This window comes from Rattus norvegicus, chromosome 9, assembly GCF_036323735.1.
Source record: "Rattus norvegicus strain BN/NHsdMcwi chromosome 9, GRCr8, whole genome shotgun sequence".
Taxonomy (NCBI): domain Eukaryota; kingdom Metazoa; phylum Chordata; class Mammalia; order Rodentia; family Muridae; genus Rattus; species Rattus norvegicus.
The window spans coordinates 79,000,546-79,025,357 of record NC_086027.1 but is presented as its reverse complement, the minus strand read 5'-3'; the positions used below and the strand labels follow the sequence as shown (position 1 = coordinate 79,025,357).

Sequence of the window (24,812 nt, the reverse complement as noted above, 5' to 3'; positions counted from 1 at the left end):
TCGTCTCCAAAATAAGTGGCAGTTATAGTCACACCCTGCTGAAGAAGGCAGGTATTCTACAGTTTAGTTTAGAATGTGTATGTGAGCAGCTGCCAAAGGGAGATACCCAAAAAGCTTGAACCCCTGCTTTGGTTCACAATAAACATTGCACTAATCAAGCTAGTTGACTACAGGGTAAAAGTTCATGAGACTTCACCACAAGGAGAGCTTTACTAACACAAAAGAACCAAAGGGCTGAGGAACGTGACTGAAACTTTCTGGACATCAAGCACTTGTTTCTGCATCAGAATGCTCAAAAATCCACCATGGTTTCGGAAAGCTAAGGCCCACCCTCAGCTAAGCGTGAACAAGGGCTGGCTAAAGGATAGCGGCACTAAGCTTTGATCAATCAAAACTAAGGTTGTAGAAATGTGCTGTGAGGAGGAACCGTTTGTGTCCACGGTTTTTGTCTGTGCATCAGAATGTTTCCTTATTGCCAGAGCCTTCCCCACTGACTGCAACCATGTCTGCAGGACCCCGGCTACAAGACCCTAGCTACTCACTAACCAGAGGCTAACACATTATCTGTGCTATGGAAAAACCCCTAAGAATTGTTCAGTCTATCTACAACACACTGATTAGATATTATATGTTGCTTTTACCTGCTTCTCATACTCTGAGAAGTAACTCCATTCTGCCATATTCCAAATACCAACTTCCTGTTGGCTTATGTTGCCCAGATAATGCTATATAACATATGTTAATTGAAGTCTATTGAACTATGGTTCCCTAATATTTAGTGTACAAGAGTGTAAAAATAAAAGCAATGCCATCCACTGGGAGATTTTAGAGTCTCCTGCTGAGACCTGCACTAAGATTCAGGTGAAGGGACTCTGGCCAGCTAGCACATGGCGAACAAGCCCTTGCCTCTGCCTTGCTAAAAACTCTTAGAGTCCATTCCTAAAGCTAGCCACCAAAGTCTGTTCCCATATTTGGAGTCTTCCTCCTCCTGAGGCTAACTACCAAGGCCCATCAAAGTATTGGAGTCCAGAAATCAAAAGCCTCCTTTGGCTCACCTAATTAGCATGCCCAATTAAAATTAAACACCACATCCTAACAAAGGATTTCCCCTTAAACCTTTATAAACTGCCATTTTCTTATATGCCACATCTGTCTCCTCTCTATCCAGAGGTATTCCTTTGTCCTCTAGGGGCAAATACCCTTCCTCCCTCTCCCTTGTTGCCTTCCTCTTCTTCCAGGTCCTCTATCTCCTTCTTTGTCTCTTATTCTTTCCCTCTGTCCCTCTGGGGTAAATAAATCTCCTTTGTGCTGAGAATTCATTCCTAGGGTTCCTGAGCCATATTTTTCCTTTCAGCAGGTTCAATCAGTAAGCTGTCACAGGACCCTGTGGTGGCTGAGATCAGGCTGGCGTTGCTTTAAACTACACTGCAGTGTATGAACTGGTAGCTTTTGGAGCTGGACCTTGTACCAAAAGACCCCATTTTACAAGAAGCATTTGACTGCATTTAAATGGGAGTGCAGAAGCTGAGTAGAGCTGTATCTTGTTCAGCACATCATGAATAGTGTCCGACAGCACTAAGTCACACAATGATTAATAACAAATTTGCAAAACTAGAAAGGGTACCAATTATACATATATACATTAGGATTATAGGACACTGTAGGTATACTAAAATCATATCATGACCACTGGGCCATCAAAGTTATTAGACATGCCAGACCAACAGAAAGTTACAACTCCCTCACGTGAACCCCATAAAAAGAACATCAAACACTGATATGGCATGGGCCTCCCTAGCCTAATATTTTGACTACCCAGTATGTATTCATCAAGGGACCCATAGTCAGAGAACTCTAACTGCTCCAGAAGTGTCAGTTCCAAGAGGCCACTAGTGTTGGTATGGCATGCTTGGCTTGCTCTCAGTCGATTTTCCCCTCTCGACCTGAATGAATAGATGTATTCATTCATTCCTCTAGAACCTTTCCTGGCATTGATTTTTCCCAATCACACCATGCCATACATTGTTTCTACAGCTTATCTGAAGACTGAACACTGCGCTAACCTTGACTGTTAGTAATGCCTCCACATTATTGCTTATATCACAAGCCTGCAAGTGCATTTTTTAATTAAGAACTTTATGAAATATGTTTTGGTCATATATTTTCCTCTTCCAACTCTTCCTCTATCTTTTTCACTTCCCTCCCAACCAGAAGAAAAAGGAAAAAAAGAAAATGAAAAAACACACACCAAAAAAAAAAAAAAACCAAAAAACCAAAAAAACACGCACACACAAAAATGAAAATCAAAACAAATAAGCAAAAAACTAATAAGACACACACACACACACACACACACACACACACACACACACACACACCCAGACAAAACAAATGTATGATGCTGAAAGACCCCCGGAGTGGGGTAGACCCTCACTCAAGTCTCGGGGTGACGAGATCCCTCAAGAACTCACACAAGACTGTCCTTGCTGTAATCACATGAGGTTTATCAATAGGAACCAGTGCACTGGGTTTGAGAGACTCATATCCCATGCAGGGGCAGTGGGTTCGACCCCAAGAGGCTGGGAGAAAGGGTATTTAAAGGGAGAAACCACAACCTGAGGGGGCAGGGATGGCGTTATTGGAAAGTGTTGAGAATACCAGTGAAAAATCACAAGGGGAGCTTCCTCTTTCTCAAGGTTGTTTTCTAAGATTTTAATTTAACTTTATGGTCAGCTAGTGCCTGGGAGAAGCTTTCTGTTATCTTTACTAGGTCGGGAATCACATATCTAAGAGCCTTATCTTAAGTCCTTTCATATAGTTCCTGGGAGAGCAGGCTCAAGAAATGTGACCTTTTACCTACTTTCAGGTAGAGGGCAGGGTCTGGAATTTGAGGTATTTAGGGCTTCTTAGGGGTGAGATAGCATTTCTAAACTTCTGACTTCTTAGCTGCATTTTTTTTTATTCTTTCAATGTGAGGATTAATATTAATAGTTAGAATTAGAATTGAAGAACCTGTGTTTTCTTATCTGTCAAGGAAATATGAACTATTAATCAAGTTACTGTGAAGGAAACATTATGACTTTATTGTGATTCATTAATTCTGACATTGTGTATAAACACAAATATTTTTATCTGTGCTTCTGACACAGCATGCTCCCAACAGAGGGTTATTGGAAGAGAACTAAGCTTGACCATCTCCCAGCTCCCTCCTGCTGCCATTCCTCCTGTGTTTACAGCTCTTAGTTCTGGGTGCCACCCTGCCAGCATGCCTCAGGCAGCCACTGCAGCTGTTCTTATTTCTGCTCCCCACCTCTGTATTAAGGAAGCTAATGGGATGTATCAGTTTAAACGGCCTCCTGTAGAGTGGCACATTCACCAGGGAAAGAAAAGTAAATAAGAAACAGTTAACTGTGCCAACACCTTAATTTATAGTTTGATTTGCTTAATTATGCAGGAAAATTAGAACAATTTGCTGCAGGATATTTCTTTACACTTACAGAGAACCAAGAAGTGATCTCTCCGGACTCTGTGGTCATGAAAAGGGCTGGGCAAACAGGAGATGTGGGGTGGATGCTCACTACCATACTCAGTATGGAGCTGAGGACCCAAGCTACCAGTTGGGTTCCAGCTTCCTCAGAAGTAAAGTGAGCTGAATGCGATTGATCACTGTGATCTCCACACAAGGTAACAACCAAGTTGAAAATGTAGAGTAGTACAAAAGCTATTGTCTATTTCTATAGGGTCTATTCTCCCCTGAGAGAGTCATTTATGTGGTTTTCCTTTTAGGATTCTATGGCAATACATCAATATACTTAGCAAGAATTACGAGTTTATATGAGTTATTAGATTATCATGTTGACTCTTAAATGAAGTTTTAAAAGTTCCTTTAATTATTGTTGCATTGTATGTATATCCACGTGCATGTGCATGAGTGCATGCTTGCGTGCGTGTGTGTATATCCGTGTGTGTGTGTGTGTGTGTGTGTGTGTGTGTGTGAGTGTGTGTGTACATATGAGCCATGGCTCTCCTGTGGATGTCATAGGACAAGTCTGTGGAGTCTATTTTCTCTCTCTGTTTCTCTGTGGGTCACAGAGATGAAACTCGGGTTCTCCTGCATACAAAGTAAGTGCTTTCTGCCTGCTGAGTCATCGCACTGGCCCAGACATTTGTATTTACAAACATATATCTAATGGACACATTCTCAAGGAACCGAATGCACTATTCACTTCTACTAACAATTTTGATTTTCCTACTGGAAGAATTTACCATCTGGAAAATCATGAGGTCTATACCATCACATCAGAATAACTGCTACATTGGGTGTTCAATAAATGTCTGAAAATTAGTAAACTTAATTTAATTTTGTGTAACTTACTTAATCACTCAAAAATGTTCTAATTATAATAGCCTTAAAGGAGTGGTATGTTTGTTTGTGTGTGTGCCTATATGTTATTACCATTGTCTGTGTTCTGAGGATAGCACCAAGAGACAGATGTTCCTACCCTATGTGTGAAACAGTCTAACAGTGGAATTTCCTCTGCTTCACCTTATTAAACACACTGCTTAGTTGGTTAATAGAGATTTGTTTTTAAAATTAAAATAAAATTATCTAAATCCAAAGTAAGAAAAAGTCATACACTTCCATGTGGAAATAATCAATTGCATTAAATCCTGAGGTTATTACTGCAAATATCTAATATATATGAATTGGCCAAAAGTGTGATCTATCCAACAGGAAGGAAGAGGGTAGAAAGGCAGAGATGGCCAATGAGCAAAGGCGGCTCAGCCAAGCACTGAAGCTCTATTTACTAAGCCAGTATTATACGATTAAGCCATGGCTCTGGGTTTCTATATCTCCTTCACTCATACCAAATATTTATTCTAGAGGTCATTCAAAAAGTAGTTATAAATGGATCGTTTTCTAAAAGTAGTGAACCAAATCAAGGAAAAGCCCTTTTAATTATATATATATGTGTGTATATATATATATATATATATATACATATATATATATATATATCAGTAGAGATGTTTTAAGTGTTACTATGAAGCAGATATCCCTGCAGCTCTAAAATAAAGGCTCCATATTCCTTTGCTGTCCTATCTACCACTCCGTGCCAGCACCTAATGTAATAGATAACAGGATGTACAGCTGAATAGAACTGTTTCCCAGTGTGCATCACCACTTCTTCAAGAACTGTATTACTAGATTACATAGGAAATTACAGAAAACGGTGCAGTTAGTGGTGTAGCTGTTGGCAAAGTGAACAGGACAGAGGGTGCAATTCCAACCACAAGTAACCAATCACTCCATCTGAGCCAAAGGAAGCCATGAAACTTATTAAAATCCCCTGCTCTGTATGGAATGAAGTTTTACAAGATATTTAAGTTTTTCTCATGGCTTTAGCCTAGGACATATTAGATTTATTTTTCAAGTAGAAAAATATTACTCTTGATCAATGAATACAAATAATATAATTAAAACATGCCATTAATATAATTACTCATTGATCTTTATCATAATCAATGTCCTTGACTACTATAAGAAAAATGTATTTAAATCTAATATTTGCTTTATTTTAGATGTAGCTCATGTTGCAATCACCAAACCTTTGAGTATTGAACTTTAACCTCTATTGTGAAGTATTAGGTAGAAAAGAGCTTCATCTGGACATGATGCTTAGCAATGGGACTTTGGAGAGGTAATCAAGTCATGTCATCAGGGGAAACCCTACCATGAATTATAGCAGTTTTTTTTTCTTTCTCCCCTCCCCCCCCTTTTTTTTTTTTACCATATATGGATTTGGTCCTGTGGAGGTCAGAATAGTGTATCAGATCCCCTGGAACAGGAGTTCCAGACAGCTGTGAGCCACCATGTGGAAGCTGGGAATCAGTGTTCTTAACCACTGATCCATCTCTCCAGCTACAAATATTAGTAGCTTCCTAAGAGCAAGGTGAGATCAAAACACACACACATACACATGAGGTGGAGAATCAATGCATGTTGATTTGAGCCTGTGCACTCAGATTTCTTACTAACAGTGACCTGTCATCAGAAAAATCAGTGCTAGAGTCACACATGGAGAAAGAACTAGGATTAAACTTAATAATTTTGAAAACATGAAAAATGAACTGAGGGCTGGAAAACACAAATTAAACAACTAAGAAGGGTCCCTGTTAGACTTGCTAGTAAATAATAATAAACAACTTTCTGAAATCAGAGACAGTCACACTTGATAAATTAACAATTTTTACCAGAGAGAAATGAAGAAAACTTTCCCTGCCATCCGTGGGGAAATAAATGAATTTCTCCTAGTCAGGACCCCAGCTGTGTTGTTTTCAAAGGCCTGTGAACGAAGGCTATACAGAAGCCATAGTCAAGGATTCACAACCCTAGGCCATACTTAGCTGATCTCGAGTAATCCCATCCGGTGTAACCAAAGAACCAACCTACCACCTCACTCTGTAACTAAAGTGTCACAACATATCTGGACTGTTCTCAGAAAATGGAAAATGGAGCATTAAGACTGTTTTTTTGTTTGTTTGTTTGTTTTGTTTTGTTTTGTTTTTTAAATCGGATACTTAAATTCTGGGAAAAACCTTGTCCTTGAGAAGGATCCTTCTCAAAGAATAAATAAACACATCAGAGCACTGCAGCCTGACAGAATGACCCCGAAGAGACATAACCTTTCCTAACAAGCATTGGCTCCAGCTGGGTGACACAGCTCATCATCTCTAAAGGTCAGTTCTCCGAGTCCAACATTTCACAGACATAAGTCAGTAGATTGTTGAGTGTGTTCACTCAGCAAAGCTTGTGTACCGTGAGGTAATCTTACAAAACGGTTAAGCTGCTCTCAATTCACACATTTTATCTCTCTCTCTCTCCTTTCCTCAACTTTCCCTGAGCCAATCCCACAGTGTCAGCCACCCAGGAAGAAAGACACTGAGTCTCACTGCGGATTTTGCATCTGAATTCACCATAACCTCCCTATTAGGAACAGGAAGAAAAGTAATACCTGATCATATTGAGATTTTGCACTTTAGTTGACTTAATTTGAGAACAGGATAAAAACTTCTATAAATGATGGTCCTAAATAAATATTATTTATAAATATTAAAACTTAAGCTAGAAAAAGCTTTGATTTACAGTGATTTTTAAGCTCATATTTTCATGAAGTAACACTGATCTAATGAAACAGTAAGTATGAACAATGCAGACCCTGTGTAAGTTGAGGCCTAAATGCTAATTTATTAAAATTTTACCCTTAAGTTCCCCTAAATAAACCAAAAATGTAAAATGAGTATGATTTCATGAGAAATACAAATATCATATGTATTTATTCAAGATTTAAATCAACATTTAAGAGTTCTGCACCATTACTCAAAAGCCTGCTTTCAATCAGTTCAGTATGATCACCAGAAAGTTATGTGCCTGCTTCTTTGTTTAATTTTGATTTGGTCTTTGCATCTTAAATTTACTGTAGGATTCTTTTTATCAAATATACTATCAATTTGATCTTTGACTTTACTGTAAGAAAAAAAAGGAGACACATTCCTGGAGATTTATAACTCTTTGTGATCTAGCGTTAGATAGTAAAATTATCTGTCAAGAGGAGAATAGCACAAAGGCATCTTACCTTCTAGTCATCTCCTAGTTAATGACACACAGAAGCACACTATTGAAGCATACAACAGTGACCTAGGTATGCCCTAATATGTTATCAGATCATAAGTTGCAAAATAAAAATATTCAATTTTAATAAACAATGTCATCTGATTCATACAACATTGCTTTTTAGCATTTATATCAAAGTTTACTAAGATATTTAAAAATAAAGCAGCACTCCAAACTCTACTATTCAACTATTATTTTAACCTACTTGCAATTAGATGTTGACTATATTATTTAACGAAAAAATTAACAAGTTTAATCTCAAGAAATGTTAGTTCTTACACATTTATGATTTCATATTTTGTATAAAACTATCTTTGTGATATATTAAGAGGAGTCTTAATCTATCTCTAAATTTTCCTAAACATTGGAAGCATCCAAGTGTCAGATAATTATCACATAAAGCATTTAAAAGTAACTCTGTCACTTGATAGATGTTAAGAAAGAACACCTGCTTTCTTCCTAGCCTGACTGACAACAGAATTACATGTCTAGGTCTCTTTGTCTCAAAGTTTTCCAGCTGGATAAACTCAATAATTACGAAAGTGAACCCTCCCCCAAACCCCTACATTATAATTATTAATAAAACTAAGCACATGGTGGTAAACTTTTCAGCACAACATCACTACTGTAATTAGCTGAGTGTAAACAGGAAAAGCTCAGGGACTAGAAAGCATAGAGTTTACTCTTATGTGTGATGGGGTAGAGGTCTCTGATTTGCATATTTCTAAAGCTGAGCTTCTAGCTTATTATCAAATCTTGGAATAATTTCCCTCCCTCACGACACTCAGGATACGGTAGCATCTATAACACATCACACATTGATTGTCAAACAAGAGATCCTCTAAAATGCTTCTAAAACCTAAAGATCATTTAGTAAATAAGTAAGTGGATAATCAGCCAGACACAGGAACAGATACAAATATTACAAAAGCAAGTGTTTTCAAGAGACAAAGTATCAGGGAATACAATTTAAAGTACCACCTCATAGAATCATGGGTTTTAATAAAATAGAAGTTAGGTTAAATTAAACATCAGTTGATTGCCTGGTTTACACACACACACACACACACACACACACACACACACACACACACACTGAGATGGCTCAGCTGGTAAAAGCACCTGACACCAAGCCTGAGAAACATGGCAGAAAGAGAAAACAGACTATTTTTTTTAAAATACTTTCTTTCTTTTTCTTTTTTGAGATTTAGTGATCATCCCTAAAATATATTTTTAAAAATTCTGAAGCCATCCAAAACATAAAATGGCTAACTACAATAACATTTGCTAAGAGCCAAGAGGAAAGGTAACTTAGTAGGAATGAGGGTAGGTGGGAGACGGCTCAGTAGTAAAAACCTGGGTTCAGTTCTCTAGCACTCAGAGATGCTATGGCATGGCCTGAAACCCTAGCACAGGTGACGGTGGAGAGAGAGGATCCCTGGAGCTACCGGGCCAGCAGGCATTGCCAAATGTGTGCACTCTAAGTTCCATGAGCCACCATATATGAAGGAAGACACAGGACATTGATCTCTGTCTCCACAAGTATACATATACACATGTACACATGTACACACTTATGTATGTACACATGAACATATAAGCATATAATCTCTCTCTCTCTCTCTCTCACACACACACACACACACACACACACACACACACACACACACAGAAAAACACACCCAAAGAGGAGATGAAAAGCCTCTTTTAAAAGCTATCATATTTGAAATGTTTAAGATGAGTAGGGACTAGTGAGACCAGAGAGATGGGAAATGTCCTGGAGATAAAGGTGAGTGATAGTGTAGGAGTCTAACACATGGGGCCCAGATTTTGATTCCTAGAACTGCATAACAAAATAAAATAAAAAGGAGAGAACATGAAGAACATGAATGCACAAAATTGTAAGATGCGAAACCTAACATGGCCATGGGGGAAATTCCAAGCATTTTTCTAGCAGTGCATAATAAAGGACAGACAATGACATAGAAATTATATAAAAGAGATTTCATTACTTTATATCTTACTGATTTAAGTTTCATGTATATGAGTGATCTACTTTCATGTAAATGGATCACATGTGTGTCTAATGTTTAGAGTTCACACAGTGACATTGGATTCCCAAGAACTGGATTTACATACAGACTGTTCTTTGTGAGTTGCCAGTTGACCTAGGATTAAACCCGTCTTTCTTAAGAGCGGTGAGTGCTCCAAAACACTGAGCCACCTATTCAGTCCTCAGAGAAGCTTTTACAATACTTCTGAAGTCCACACACTGTTCTGCGAGGAGTACTGAGAAATGGAACTATAGGTAGTGGAGGTAATGAGGAGAAAACTTCCATGGAACCAAAAACAGACATAGGATTAAAAAAGAAGGGAAATAATAAAGGTAGAGAGATGCAAGACCCTGAGCAAGCAGATATGAAGAAAGGACACGACATATAGTCACAGCAGTAGAAATAAAGCCACACTACACATTCAACTATGCATATGAAGTCACAGGCACAGAGGGAGTATTGATGAGGTGTGGGTGTGAGGTGAAATCTTCTTTGATTCTTCAGTTACACGTGGCAATGAATGAATATAAGACACAGATGGAGAAACAGAACTAGAAAAGAGAAGTAGCTATACATGCGGTACATTTCTATAACACCATACCTCGGAAATCTGAGGAAGGAGGATTTCCATAGGCTCAAGTCTGGCCTGATCTACTAAGCAAGTTCCAAACCTCCAAGTACACCTCGTCTTTAAAAATAAACAATAAAGGGGTAAATACCATCAATTGTATTGGCAACAGTACTTACAAGAATATTGACAAAATCCTCAAGGGATATTCAAATATAAACATTTACCACATTATTTGACTGTGTGAAAATTTAAAGTAAAATACCTACACCCTTGGAATAAACATCTAAAAACACATACTGCTAGCTATTTGAGAGCTCATGGGCATTGAAGACAGGTGTGCATTGGGGATAAAGAAAAGAGAAATGCAATTCTAGATGATCAAAGCTGTGACGACTATTCTACGAATTCAACCAAAATCCGTGTAAAATGTTAGCTTGAGAGATCCTGCCAGTTTCCAGGGAAAGACATGCATGTTTATAGGCAAATGTCATTACACCTACCTGACTAGGATTAGCATCACAGGAAGCTGCAGTATTGAAGTAGAACCTCAAGGCACCACAACGTGAAACTATGCTAACTCCAACATGGATGCAATGGAAAGCTGGTGAATTGTTTGAATGAGCACTGGGTAAATTAGGTATCTTTCTAAATGTAGGGATAAATGGATTGAAGCAGAAATTTCAGTCCATCATGTTGGTGTTGTAGTATATCATTTATTAAAGTGAAAGAAAAAAACTTGGATAATCTTTAAAATATTAAACTGCACTAAAATAATATTATACTGACAAGTTTGGAGAGTGGTCCTCACGTGAAATAAGGAGTGGAGAACTGACCCTGCAAGTGGCATCTGCTGTCCTTGGTATTCCATTTAGAGGCTGATTCACACCAACAACCTCAAATTTCATGCTCTGTGATGCACAGCCAGGAACTTCATTTGCACCATTCAAACGCTCAACTTCCTCTTTTCCTGGGGAACTGACAGCCTGTACCCTCAATGAATACCCTGCCTGTGAAGAGAGACTTCCCACAGCTCTCCAAAGAACTTCGTGGCTAAAAGGCCCAAAGAGTCATCTAGTCTATTATTCCCATTGTTATAACTGCCTCATGCTTTTTAGATATGGGACATCAGGAAAAAGGACGGTATTGTGAATATATGCATTTTTTGTTAGATGTATTTGCATTTTTCAGCTAGTTGTTTGACTGATTAATTATGAAATCTAATAAATTTAAAACTTTAAGCAAGTGCTTCTGAGAAAACATTTGGTTTAAAAATTAAAAACCCTTTACTTAGATACAATCTGAAATACAATTGATCAAAGAGAGTTAAAGGGTATGCTGATTCAGTCAGGGTTTCCTTTATAATTTCATAGTTGTGTGCATGGGATTAAACGTAGATTCATTAACACGGTTGTATTTCAGAACTCAAAGTAAAACATAGCTTCTTTGTCTTTCCTGGGATTACAGTGCCTTCCTCCACATTCTGTGCACAAATCCTAACCCAGCTATAGTCAAAATTTGGTTAATATAAATAAAATGTCAAATAAACAAGATAAGGGGACAAGTTATTTTTTAATTATGTGCATGCTTTTTTATTCTGATTTATTTTTTATTGGATATTTTTATTTACATTGCAAATGTTATTCCCTTTCCCAGTTTCCCAGCCATAAGCCCCCTATCCCATACCCTTCCCCTTTCTATAAGGGTGTTCCCCCTCCCCAACCACCCCCACATTCCCACCTCCCTACCATGACATTCCCCATGGGGAATTCTGCATAGCAGCTGGAGCCATGGGTCAATCCATGTGTACTTTTTGGGTAGTGGTTTAGTCCCTGGGAGCTCTGGTTGGTATTGTTGTTCTTATGAGGTTGCAAACCCCTAAAGCTCCATCAATCCTTTCTCTAATTCTTCTAATGGGGACCCCATTCTCAGTTCAATGGTTTGTTGCTAGCATTCACCTCTGTACTTGTCATGCTCTGGTTGAACCTCTTAGGAGACAGCTATATCAGGCTCCTGTCAGCATAAACTTCTTGGCTTCATCAATCGGTTTGGTTGTTGTATATATATGGGCTGGAAACCCAGGTGGGGCAGGCTCCGAACAGCCATTCCTTCAGTCTATGCTCTAAACTTTGTCTCCATATACTGTCCTATGAATATTTTTGTTTTGTTCCTCCTTTTAAGAAGGAGTAAAGTATCTGCACTTTGGTCGTCTGTCTTCTTGAGCTTCATGTGGTCTGTGGATTGTATCTTGAGTAATTCGAGAGTTTGATATAATATCCACTTATTGGCGAGTGTATACTCTGTGTGTTTGTGTGTGTGTGTGTGTGTGTGTGTGTGTGTGTGTGTGTGTGTGTGTGTTTTGATTGGGTTACCTCACTCAGGATGATATTTTCTAGTTAAATCCATTTGCCTATGAATTTCATTAAGTCATTGTTTTTGATAGCTGAGTAGTACTCCATTGTGTAGATGTACCACATTTTTTGTATCCATTCTTTTGTTGAAGGGAATCTGGGTTCTTTCCAGCTTCTGGCTATTATAAATAAGGCTGCTATGAACATAGTGGAGCACGTGTCTTTGTTGTATGTTGGAGCATCTTTTGGATATATGCCCAGGAGTGATATAGCTGGGTCCTCAGGTAGTTCAATGTCCAATTTTCTGAGGAACCTCCAGACTGATTTCCAGAGGGGTTGTATTAGTTTTCAATCCCACCAACAATGGAGGAGTGTTCCTCTTTCTCCACATCCTTGCCCGTATCTTTTGTCACCTGAGATTTTTATCTTAGCCATTCTGACTGGTATGAGGCGGAATCTCAGGATTGTTTTGATTTGTATTTCCCTGATGACTAAGGATGTTGAACATTTCTTTAAGTACTTCTCAGACTTTCAATATTCCTCAGGTGAGAATTCTTTGTTTAGCTCCGAACTCCATTTTTCATAGGGTTATTTGAGTCTTTATAGTCTAACTTCTTGAGTTCTTTGTATATGTTGGATATTAGCCCTCTAATGGATCTAGGATTGGTAAAGATCTTTTCCCAATCTGTTGGTTGCTCTTTTGTCCTTTGCATTACAGAAGCTTGGAAGTTTTATGAGGTCCCATTTGTCCATTCTTGATCATAGAGCATAAGGCATTGGTGTTTTATTCAGGAAATTTTCGCAAGTGCCCATGTGTCTGAGACTCTTCCCCACTTTTTCTTCTATTAGTTTGAATGTATCTGGTTTTATGTGGAGGTCCTTGGTCCACTTGGACTTAAGCTTTGTACAGGGCAATAAGAATGGTTTGATTTGCATTCTTCTACATCCTGACCTCCCGGTGAACCTGCACCATTTGTTGAAAATGCTATCTTTTTTACATTAGATGGTTTTAGGTCCTTTGTGGAAGGTCAAGTGACCATAGGTGTGTGAGTTCATTTCTGGTTCTTCAGTTCTATTCCATTGATCTAACTGCCTGTCTCTGTACCAATACCATACAATTTTTTATCTCTATTGCTCTGCAATACTGCTTGAGGTTAAGGATGGTGATTCCCCCAGAAGTGCTTTTATTGTTGGGAATACTTTTTGCTATCCTGGGTTTTTTGTTATGCCAAATGAATTTACAAACTGCTCTTTCTAATTCTATGAAGAACTGAGTTGGAATTTTGATGGGGATTGCATTGAATCAATAGATTGCTTTTAGCAAAATGGCCATTTTTACTATATTAATCCTGCCAATCTATGAGCATGGGAGGTCTTTCCATCTTCAGAGATCTTCTTCAATTTCTTTCTTCAGCGACTTGAAGCTATTGTCATACAGATCTTTCACTTGCTTGGTTAGAGTAACACCGAGGTATTTTATATTATTTGGGACTATTGTGAAGGGTATCTTTTCCCTAATTTCTTTCTCAGCCCATTTATCCTTTGAGTAGAGGAAGACTACTGATTGGTTGGAATTAATTTTATAACCAGCCACTTTGATGAAGTAGTTTATCAGGCTTAGTAGTTCTGGTGGAACTTTTGGGGTCACTTAAGTATACTATTATATCATCTGCAAATTGTGATATTTTTACTCCTTCCTTTCTAATTTGTATCCCTTTGACCTCTTTCTGTTGTCTGATTGCTCTGGCTAGGACTTCAGAACTATACTGAAGGAGTAGGGAAAGAGTGGATAGTCTTGTGTAGTCCCTGATTTTAAAGTGATTGCTTCAAGTTTCTCTCCATTTAGTTTGATGTTGGCTATTGGTTTGCTGTATATTGCTTTTATTTTGTTTAGGTTGGATCTTGAATTCCTGATCTTTCCAAGACTTTTAACATGAAGGGGTGTTGAATTTTGTCAAATGCTTTCTCTGCATTTAATGAGATGATCATGTGGGGTTTTTTTCTTTGAGTTTGTTTACATACTAGATTACTTTAAAGGATTTCTGTATATTGAACTATCCCTGCATCCCTGGGATGAAGCCTACTTGATCATGATGGATGACCATTTTGAGGTGTTCTTAGATTCGGTTGTGAGAGTTTTATGGAGTATTTTTGCATTGATATTCATAAGGGAAATTGGTCTGAAGTTCCCTTTCTTTGGGTCTTTGTGTGGTTTAGGTATAAACATACTTGTAGCTTCACAGAAGGCTTTATGAAGTGCTCCTTCTGTTTCTATTTTGTGGAATAGTTTGGACAATATTGGTGTGACGTCTTCTATGAAGGTTTGATAGAATTCTGTATTAAACCCATCTGGTCCTATGCCTTTTTGGTTGGAAACTTTAAATAACTGATTTTATTTATTTAGGAGTTATGGGATTTTTAGATGGTTTATCTGATCCTGATTTAACTTTGATTAAATCTGCCTACCTGGTATCTGTCTAAAAAATTGTCCATTTCCTCCAGACTTTCCAGTTTTGTTGAATATGGAATATAAGCTTTTGTAGTAGGATCTGGTGATTTTTTTTTTAATTTCCTCAGATTCTGCTGTTATGTCTCCCTTTTCATTTCTGATTTTGTTAATTTGGATACTGACTCTGTGCCCTCTAGTTAGTCTGGCTAAGGGTGTGTCTGTCTTGTTGATTTTTTCAAAGAACCAGCTCCTAGTTTTGTTGATTCTTTGTATAGTCCTTTTTGTTTCTACTTGGTTGATTTCAGCCCTGAGTTTGATTATTTCCTGCCTTCTACTCCTGTTGGGTATACTTGCTTCTTTTTGTTCTATAGCTTTTAGGTGCGAGGTAAAGGTGCTACTGTTTGCTCTCTCCTGTTTCTTTTTGCAGGTACTCAGAGCTGAGTTTTCCTCTTAGCACCACTTTCATTGTGTCCCATAAGTTTGGGTAGGTTGTGCCTTCATTTTCATTAAATTCTAAAAAGTTTTTAATTTCTTTATTTCTTCTTTGACCAAGTTATCATTGAGTAGACCATTGTTCAACTTTCATGGATACGTGGGCTTTCTGTCATTTTTGTTGTTATTAAAGACTAGCCTTAGTCTGTGGTGATCTGATAGGATGCATGGCATTATTTCAGTCTTCTTGTATCTGTTCAGGGCTGTCTTGTGACCAATTATCTGGTCAGTTTTGGAGAGGGTACCATGAGGTGCTGAGAAGGTATATTCTTTTGTTTTAGGATGAAATGTTCTATAAATATCTGTTAAATCCATGTGGTTCATAAATTGTTAGTTTCTCTATGTCTCTGTTTAGTTTCTGTTTCCCTGATCTGTCCATTGATGAGAGTTGGGTGTGGCAAACTCCCACTATTATTGTGTGAGGTGCAATGTGCCCTTTGAGCTTTAGTAAGGTTTCTTTTATGAATGTAGGTGCCCTTGTATTTGAAGCATAGGTATTTGGGATTGAGAGTCATCTTGGTGGATTTTTCCTTTGAAGAATATCGAGTGTCCTTCCTTATCTTTTTTGATAGCTTTTGGTTGAAACTTGATTTTATTTGATATTAGAATGGCTACTCTAGCTTATTTCTTAGGACCATTTGCTTGGAAAATTGTTTTCCAACCTTTTCCCCTGAGGTAGTATCTGTCTTTTTCACTGAGGTGTTTTTCCTGTATGCAGCAAAATGCTGGGTCCTCTTAATGTATCCAGTCTGTTAGTCTACATCTTTTTATTGGGGACTTGAGTACATTGATGTTAAGAGATATTAAGAAATAGTGATTGTTGTTTCCTGTTATTTTTGTTGTTCGAGCTGGATTTATGTTTGTGGCTCTTCTTTTTGGTTCATTGCAAGGTGATTACTTTCTTGCTTTTTCTAGGGTCTAGTTTCTCTCCCTGTGTTGGAGTTTTCCCTCTATTATCCTTGGTAGGGCTGAACTTTTAGAAAAATATTGTTTAAATTTAGTTTTGTCATGGAATATCTTGGTTTCTCCATCTATGTTAATTGAGAGTTTTGCAGGATACAGTAAGCTGGGCTGGCATTTGTATTCTCTTAGGGTCTGTATGACATCTGCCCAGGATCTTCTGGCTTTCATAGTCTCTGGTGAAAAGTCTGGTGTAATTCTGATAGGTCTGCCTTTATATGTTACTTGACCTTTTTCCCTAACTGCTTTTAATATTTTCTTTGTTTTTTGAGTTTGGTGTTTTGACTATTATGTGACTGGAGGAATTTCTTCTCCGTTCCAGTCTATTTGGAGTTCTATAGGCTTTTTGTATGTTTATGGGCATCTCTTTCTTTAGGTTAGGGAAGTTTTCTTCTATAATTTTGTTGAAGATATTTACTAGCCCTTTAGGCTGGGAGTCTTCACTCTCTTCTATACCTATTATTCTTAGGTTTGATCTTCTCATTGTGTCCTGTATTTCCTGGATGTTTTGGGTTAAGAGCTTTCTGCATTTTGCATTATCTTTGATGGTTGTGTCAATGTTTTCAATGGTATCTTCTGCCCCTGAGATTTTTTTCTTCTATCTCTTATATTCTGTTGGTGATGTTTGCATCTATAACTCCTGATCTCTTTCCTAGCTTTTCTATTTCCATGGTTGTCTCCCTTTGTGCTTTTCTATTTCCATTTTTAAATCCTGGATGGTTTGTTCAATTCCTTCACCTGTTTGGTTTTGTTTTCCTGTAATTCTTTAAGGGATTTTTGTATTTCTTCTTTAAAGGCTTCCTCTTGTTTATCTGTGTTGTCCTGTATTTCTTTAAGGGACTTATTTATATTCTTCTTAAACTCCTCTACAATCATCATGAGATGTGATTTTAAATCCAAATCTTGCTTTCCTGGTGTGTTTGGATATGCAGTATTTGCTTTGGTGGGAGAACTGTGCTCTGACGATGTCAAGTAGTCTTGGTTTCTGTTGCTTAGGTTCCTTCTCTTGCCTCTTGCCATCAGGTTGTCTTTGGTGCCAGCTTTTCTTGCTGTCTCTTACAGTGACTTGACTGTCCTGTACGCCTCTGAGTCAGCACTCCTGTAGACCTGTTTTCTTCTAGCCGGATCTGGAGACAGAGAGCTGCTCCTAGGTTTGTGTGTCCTGACGCCTCCAGGTGGGTGCTTGGAGCAGAAGAGTTGGTCTTACCTTTGATCTCAGGTGTGTCAGCTCTCCAGGTGACTGTCTTTCAGCTCTGGGATCAGGCAGAAACCGGAAGGGTCCTCCCCCGACTGCTCCTAGGTTCCTGTATCCAGAGGGCACTAGGCAGGTTCCTCTTGGGCCAGGAATGTGAGCAGAAGTGGCAGTCTCCCCTGAGCTCTCTGGATTATCTGCACTTCTGAGAGGTCATCTCTGTCCCCCATGGGATTTGTGTACAGAGAGCTGTGGGAGTGGTTCAGCTCCAGGTGCAGGCATAAATCAGAAGTCAGGACAAGTTATTTTAAGTGTGGTAATATTATCTTCTCCAAAAACAAAGGTTCCCCATGCTCCCCTGAATTCTCTTCCCATGTAGGCTCTGAGTTTAAGCTTTCCTGTTCACTCCGGTTGTTCATAAGAGTGATATTTGTGAGGTCCATGTAACTTGGATCCTGCACCCTGTATTTCTCCCCCTCAATATCTAACCAGCTTCTTCATTTCTCACCACCACATTAGGTATTGGGTCTCACTGTCCTGCCTTTAACAAGAACCCTAAGCCAGAATACCCTTTCAATTCTATTCTATTGTGTCCTTTTAGGATTTCTTTTAATATAGTAATTCCATCTTGCTCCTTGGATATACATTCGTACTTGTCCTTGTTATATTCTAGTTCAATTATTCTCCCTTGCCCAGCCCCCAAACATGTATACACGCATTGGTTTCCATTACCTATCGACATAATTCTACATAAAGCATACATTATCATTCTCTTAATGAGTCTCATTGAATATTTTATTCATTAGTGATGGTAATATTTTAATTAGACCAATAGAAAAAATTACCACAATGTATTATTTATTCATTGTTATTTTATAATATGCATGAACTACACCTGTAACTTGAGCTATGTGGCCTTCCTCCATTAGAAACATTTCTTCCTGTGGGAATGTTCTTTAAAATAATGTCACTTTTACTGGAACTCATAATGACAAGGATCATAGAAGTTCAGCCTGAAGTGTCTTATATGTGCTAAAGAATGATATATAAATTTTCAAGACTGGTCTTTTCAGGGATTAGTAGACGACTTTTCCCATGCAGATACCAAATTTATGTTAAAACACAATCTACAGACTCTACCAGGCCATGGTACCTCCTACTACCACTAAATCTATGCTACGAAAACATACACAATAAGGCTGTGGGAATTTTGCAACTGCTTTTGTAGCTTTTGTAGGAAAGTAGCCATTATCTATCATAATTTTTATAAGAGACATTTTGACATTGTAGGTTAATGATCCTGTTTTTTTACCATCAAGCTGATTTAGGATTAGACTTCTAATGTTAAAACATTTCCAAAGATTTGTTGTCCTGTGAATCAGAAATATTACTCATGAGCTATAGTTGGAATATACATAAACTGAGCGGAGCCCCAAGACTCCCAGTGTTTAAGGGTAGACATTCTGGAAGGAAGGCAAAGCTGGGAAAAGGTATATGAGTAGAGAGAGACTGGGACTGGGTCCTTCTCTGTCACAGAACATGTCTAGAGAACTGGGACTGTCTGTCACAGTTTGGTCAGTCTCATTAGTGGTTATGAAACTGTCAACTCTGGTCATCAGCCAAAGTTAGAAAACTCATAACTGACTAATAACGGTCATTTTCTATTTGTTCGTAAATAAAATACCTATACAAAGATAGGAAAGTTAACACAAAATACTTTAGGAGCACATGTTTATAAAGGCAAAAGGTGAAAAGTTACGTCTTTCTCATCTACACTATGAACTGATCTGCTTTTGAGAGCTTAGGTCCTGTATGTTAGTCCACTAACACTCAGCAAGAAATGTATCAGCAAAGCCAAGTAAATATTCTCTATTATCCTTTTATTATATTTCACTCATAGAGGAGTACTGTGAAGTCTAATGAACAATTAGCATTGTTTATTATTGTTCCAGTTTTAATGTGCATGGGTGTTTTGCTGCATGGTTATGTCTGAACCAAATGTGTGAGTAGTACCCATGAAGGCCAGATGAAGTTGCTGGACATTCTGGGACTGAAAGTAATGATGTTTTGAGCCATCATATGGGTTCCAGGAATTGAACCTGAGTCCTCTGGAAGAGCAGCCTCCATCCATAATTCCCAAGCCAACTTTCTAGCTACAATCTATATTTTTTCTTCATGAGACACAGCAAATGCCAGTTTACTAGTATTTTTAACTTTAAAAACATAACCAACATGAATTTGCTTCTCAAGAAACAAGTGATCATACTACTATTTAAGTTAGAAGCATACGTTCTAACTAGAAAGCACAAGAGCCTTAGTTTATCAGCTAGCATCTCTTTCTGATGCTTTGTTCTTCAACTGTAGTTTTTTTTTTTTTTTTGACATGGATAAAAAGTTTTATTACAGTGTCTGTCATTTCGTTATGCCTTTGAGGTTTCATGCCAAAAATCACAAATATATGAGGTGTCTACATATTTTTTTGCTTAGAAATAATTTTAAAGTTCTCCTACTAAGTCATTGTCATAGCAAATTACTATAGGCCTTCATTGTAATGGCCCGTATTCAATTTCCTGTTAATATAAAGATATGAGGATGCATTCTTCTTGAAAGATAAGTAATGGGCAACATATAAATATTCTATTAAAAAGATAAAAAGAAGGAAATGAACTAGAACTATTTTAAATTATTCATGGGTCTTTGATGTTTAATACATTGCTTAAACAAAGTAAAAAACGTCATTTGCAGGTGTTACTCAGGTTACATTTTTAAAACCCACAAGAAAATAATTTTCTGTCTGTAATACTACAAATACAGAGAATAAACATGAGAACACAGGATGGCTCTCAGATTTGTATCTCCAAGACTCAAACACCCCCGCTCTTTGGATGTGTTCAATTTCCTACTAGTGGATTTTTAATGGATGAATTCCACTTGGCATCTCCCTGTTCTCCTGCTCATTTGGTCTTCTACATGCATTCTTATTTTAATGCATATTTCTTTCATGTACCCAGTGACCAAAACAGATACTAAGACTTCAAGAATTCAAGCAGATTCTGATTTCAAAATGTGCTCTGGCTTTTACACCTTGAAGCTGTTACATGAGGATAGGCTCTCTTGACTTCTCATTAGAAGCCAAACTATTTCTTGGCTTCTACCATTTATAAACTCTAAGTAACTATTCTCTCTCTCTCTCTCTCTCTCTCTCTCTCTCTCTCTCTCTCTCTCTCTTCCTCTCTCTCTCTCTCACATATATATATATATATATATACTCACATATATATATATATAAAATCTTACAGTAAGTTGTGCTGCACATAATCATATTACTTATACTTCTGCACATTTCCAGATATTTCTGAAACATGTCGCTCTTCTTTCAACAGTGTTCCACTCATTTCCTTTCCACCATCCACCCTACCCAAATTCTGAACTAAACTCTAAAATTATCAGTTCAGCCAGACTCACCAGAATCCTTTCTCCTAGTGAGACTAACCTAAAGCCAACATAGGAATGTTTTGCCTGAGTTTATAATATTTAGATGTTCAAATGTGTTTGGATTGCCACACTAGCTGCTAAAGGTCAAAACTCTTTGATCTCTTAACACCTGAAAGGTAGCTGAGGACTTAAGCATGAAATGCTTTCATGAATATTTTTTAAGAGTTACTTAAATATTAACTAAGAAATATAATTAGAACTTAAACATTGTCACATCTCCAGATATATTTTAGGCTGGACACATAAAATCATTTGAATTAACAGCATTATAACCACACTAACGTCTACAATTCTAATTGGAAAATTTACTTATGCATGTGGTTGCAGTTTCTTAACCACAAATAGCATCTGTGTAGATTATTAATTCAAATGAACTTTAAGAGTTACATGACTAATAATGAGTCACTCCCCTTGGAACATCACCTTCAAGACTCACTTTTTATGCATTTATAGATGTGTGGGTATGTGTGCATAACTTTAATGTGAATCAAGTAGTGACTGGTTGTTCATTTCTGGTTTATAGTAGGGGGCACTATGAACTCTGTGAGCTACAGTACTCATTGTTATGGGGACAAACACTACACACTGAGTATCCAATAATTTTATTTTATTTTTGGTCTTTAGGCTTAGCTACAAAACAAACCCCATACCTAGCACTATTATCAAGCTATGAATCTATGACTAAATGGATGAGAGTCCTTAGAGTAGAATCTACTACAATTACGCTGCTAAATGGACATAGCATTACTCATTCTTCATAAAAGTTATCATCATGCTCATAGATAAATTCATCTCTCAATCTGAATCTGAAAAGTTCTATTTGCAGTATATCCTGATTAGCACAGTTACCTACAACTAACCAAGGTGCAGAGACTGAGAGAATGCAGAACGTTCAGCCCTGAAGGGAACATCTATACCACGTCCCTCCCTACAAGCCCTGCCGATCATTTGGGAAGAGGGAGTGAAATAGAGTATAAGAGCCAGAGGTAGTGAATGAATGTAAGAAGACATTATCTTAAGACAGAGCGGGGCAGCTGTACATGTGAATTCACAGTGATTGGGAGAGCATGCACAAAACTATGACAAAGTCGTAGATGCAGACCTACCAGTCACACACAGAAAACAAAAATAAGATGAAAAGTTAAGTTCTATAAACTTAGATGGATAGGGAAATAAAGACGACTCTGTGAGGAGGTAGGGGAGATGTGCTGGGCTTTCCAAGATAGAAAAATGGGAAGGAACAGGGATATCATAAGTACACTAAAAACAATAACACTTGAAAATGACTTTTGAATTAAAGCTTTGTCTTTGAAGTGGTAGCCTCCTCACTATGACTCCAGATACAATGGTAGCTCTTTGTCTAGCACTGATGTCATGATGCCCACCTCTGCAGCAGCCCTGTGCCTGTGTTTCATTAGGCTCTAATCTCACACTGGTGTGTCTATAAAGTACAGAGGGTGATCTTTTTCCATGCTTCTACTCACATTGCTCAATAAGATTTTCTCTGATGGTTTTACATAGGAAAGAGTCATGGAAGCCATGACTCCCCAGCACATGGTTTGGAATCTAAATAAAAACAACCAGATGCTCCCAGCTTTGTTTGTGAAATGAGGTGGTGCAGAGCCCCTTCTGAGGCAGGAAGCAGATAGAAATTAAGGAACGTGAACATATAGTATAGTTTAGAATAGCCATCATTATGTACACTGAACTATGTTATGAGATCAAATTAAATAATTTGAACGGAAGGGGGGAGAGGTTATAGTGTTTCAAAAGAAGTCCCTTGTAATCTTTTGAGTGCTGTTTTCTCTCATGAGCAAGAGTCATAACTCAAACCATAGCTGACACGTCTGTCACTTGCAAATGTTAATTTCTTAGGTTATCGTATGCAAATATAAATGTTTACAACTTATTGATTTGACAGAAATTTTACTTTACCTCTCCAAGAGTAGAGATTCTAGCATAATTCATATTGAGTAAAATTACTATAAAGCCAAGAAAACTTCAATATGAATTATGTGAGTAAAATTAATGTGTAAAGAAGAAATAAAGTCATTTTGGTTGCCTACACATCTTAATACTCTGAAACATCTTTGTTCATTATTTATAAAATTAAAGAAATTTCAAAAATTTAAAGATAGTAATTAATCTATCGAGATGAGAAGCTGAAAAGGACTGCCTTTTAGCCATATTTCCTCCCACACATCATACATGCTATTTGAACACTTTATTGCTAAAATTCTGGGTTTGTTAGCTAATAAATACAGCCTTACAATGAAGACCTCAAGAAGGCATGTTGTTGTTCACATGAAAAAGTGCCCAAAGTTTGAGAAAATTTTCATCTAGTTTTAGACTATTCTTTCCTAAATCTTTAAAGTGCTTACAATATCAATATACTCTGTGTGTGTGTGTGTATGTGTGTATGTGTGTACATGTATACATGTAATCCAGTGTCTAACTTTCTGACGCAGATGGTACTGACATGACCAAATCATGACCATGAAATAGTGTTATATTTCCCCTGAGTTTTTGGCATAATTGCTTCTGCTTGATGGCAGAAGAAGCTCCAGTCAAAATTGCTTGGGATGGCAACACTGTTTCTCCTCTTGTTACTAAATCTCCAGAGTCCCTTGTTGCTGCTAGCAGGGTCTGGTATGGGTCTCCCAAGTGCATTTTCTAGAAGCTAAACTTTAAAAAGCACCAAGGAGGATCATCAGGATTCAACCAGCTGACAAAAAATTTTTAGAGACAGTCAAGGCATCAGAACTTGGTTGTCACATAATGTCTAGCTTCAAAAACATCATAATTTTATTAAACAGCATTTTTTGGCAGTTGGCTTGCTCTGAAACTTAACAAAATATATAGATATTAGTAACCTTATTCATAATATCCAAAAGCTGGAAAGAACCCATATGTCCTTCAACAGAGGAATGAATACAGAAAATATGGTACATTTACACAATGGAGTACTACTCAGCTATCAAAAACAATGACTTCATGAAATTCATAGCCAAATGGATGGAAGTAGAAAATATCGTCCTGAGTGAGGGAACCCAGTCACAAACGAACACACATGGTATATACTCAGTGATAAGTGGATATTAGTCCAAAAGCTCAGAATACCCAAGATACAATTTACAGACCATATGAAGAGCAAGAAGAAGGAAAACCAAAGTGTGGATCCTTTAGTCGTTCTTCGAAGGGGGACAAAAATAATTAAAGGAGGAAATATAGAGACAAAGTGTAGAGCAGAGACTGAAGGAAAGGCCATCCAGACTCCCACACATGGGGATCCATCCCATACACAGTCACCAAACCCAGACACTACTGCAGATGCCAAGATGTTCATGCTGACAGGAGTCTGCTATAGCCGTCTCCTGAGAGGCTCTGCCAGAGCCTGACAAATACAGAGGTGGATGCTCACACCCAACTGTTGAACTGAGAACTGGGAATCCAATGAAAAAGCTAGAGAAAGGACTGAAGTACCTAAGGGGTTTGCAACCCCATAGGAAGAATAACAATATCATCCAATCAGACACCCAGAGCTCCCAGGGACTAAACCACCAACCAAAGAGTACA

General features: G+C 37.8%; 1 protein-coding gene across 9 annotated transcripts in view; it reads right to left on the bottom strand.

The window, feature by feature from the left end:
- Spag16 (sperm associated antigen 16) overlaps positions 1 to 24,812 on the bottom strand; it is a 919,670-nt gene that overhangs the window by 676,908 nt on the left and 217,950 nt on the right. The window lies entirely within an intron of this gene.